The sequence below is a fragment of the Toxorhynchites rutilus genome, chromosome 1 (genome assembly GCF_029784135.1).
Source record: "Toxorhynchites rutilus septentrionalis strain SRP chromosome 1, ASM2978413v1, whole genome shotgun sequence".
Classification (NCBI taxonomy): domain Eukaryota; kingdom Metazoa; phylum Arthropoda; class Insecta; order Diptera; family Culicidae; genus Toxorhynchites; species Toxorhynchites rutilus.
In genome coordinates this window covers 84,179,450-84,181,554 of record NC_073744.1, presented here as the reverse complement: position 1 = coordinate 84,181,554, position 2,105 = coordinate 84,179,450, and positions in this window count along the sequence as shown.

Below are 2,105 nucleotides of genomic sequence, written 5' to 3'. Positions count from 1 at the left end.
TATTTTAACGCTCATGAGCAAAAAATCAATTTTGGGTGTAGGTTCAAAATTTATATCTTTTTCGTCATAGCAATAATCGGGCCTTGTGTAGAATTTCTTCATGTTTTTAAATCTGCATATTCGCAATTGAAAACGAAATGGTAATTTTAATTCAATTGAAAATATCCATGTAGTAAAAGATCCTAATGAAGCTTTCTAGGGAAAAACTAAGAAATTTGATTAATGAGATTCCCTATTAACTTGGTTAGGAATATATTATAAAAAAAATTAAAAAAAAGCATCAGGAAAGAAATTTGTAAAACTTTTTTTTTCTCGTGATAACCTTGTGTACGTCAAGTATTTATATTTTCCAGGATAATTCATTTTTAGAATCAGCAACATTGGTTACAAGTTCGCTTACTAAGCGATCGATCGTAAGTTCAAAATTCGAGGAAGATAGATCTTTTCCATTCCGGTTTTCGATTTCGATTTTCGGTCGGTCTTTTGTACTCAAGAGCATCTAGAAAATCTATTTTTTTCTCTCGATTTTTTCGTTCTCAGAAAAACTTTTTGTAGACTTGTTTTTCAGTTTGCATTGATTTCGATCTCACCAAAGACTACCTAAAATTATTTTTATTCATAATGTCGATATTTGGATCGTTTCTTCTACGATTTACTCCCGTACAAATGCTGACATAGACAGCACTCGCGGTAACTGCTGAGAGGTGTACTGTAACCAGTGACTCATATGATCACTGAACTAGATGTTGACATCAATTCTAGGCGAAAGGTTGTTTTTTAGAAATGGCGCCAAAATCAAGAATCGACTTTGACTACATGACAGACGTATGGCACGATTGGCTTTTATGGGATCGTTGTCAGCTGAGTTCTGAGCAGATACCAGTTGTTGAATTTTGGTATTTGAATAGAAATATGTAATTTGTACTGTAACATGTTTCATCGTATCCGGCTCTGTTGCGGCTAAAATGCTGATGAATAAATTAACAAATTAAATAATAAACACCGATTGTTTTTAGGTGTCATCTGACAGCTGCATTGGAAAGTTGGACATTTTTGGCCAACGTTAAAAACGTAGGTCACTTTCATCCGTAGCTCCGTTTCATCTCTACTTTAAACCAGGCACCTCTGGCAGTATCACTTTCGGAAGATGTATATCCAGAAATGCCATACAAACAGATTTTTCTGTTATAATGCAAATTATATTTCAATTTTTTATTTCGCTCGTTTTACGAAAAATCTCATGTAAAGTTATATTTTTTTGACGTAGAACTACATATTTCAGGAAGGGTGCCAAATCAGAAAACAGGTCACGTTTTTATAAAATAAAGTTTACGTTAATAACTATTTTCACAGTGTACAAATTGTGATGATTTCCACACCAAAGGAATCGGAAATACAAGTTGTTTGATATGCTATACATTACAATTCACTAATCCCTGAACAGTTTGAAAAATGAAAATAGGAAGCATTCTCATTTTCCCATGCATTTGTTCTGCTGATCTGTGTGCTAACCCTACTCGTACCATCGATAACGAGCAACTAATACATTCGTTTCTGCCCGTTTTCAACGCATTTGGTAAAAAAAAACCATCCGCGATTTAAAGCCACGCCACTTCTCGTTTGGTTGTTGTTCCATCTATATAAAAATAAATGAAATAAAATAAAATTCCTTATTGTAACATTCACAGTACATAGGACAGTACACATATATAATTTATATTTGTAACACCTACAGTACACATTTTACACAACTCTATTACCATGCACAACTAGGATAACTTAACGAAAATATCACAGTTGATCACAACAAAAACACAACACATTAAAATCGCCAATGGAATTACACGAGGATTAAAAACAATTGTAACAATGAACTCACACATGACGGCGCCAGTGGTTGTATGGTTAGCGTAACAGCCTCACAATCCGATCGGCCTGGGTTCAATCCCAGCTGGCGTCGTTGGGATTTTCTGAGGCGAAAAATCTCTGGTTACGTCTTCCTTCGGAGCGGAAGTAAAAGAAGTTGGCCCGGCTCATGAGTTGTTGAGTCTGATAGGTAGGAACAGGTGGAGTCGCCTCCCTGATGTCGGTGATTGGCACTAAAG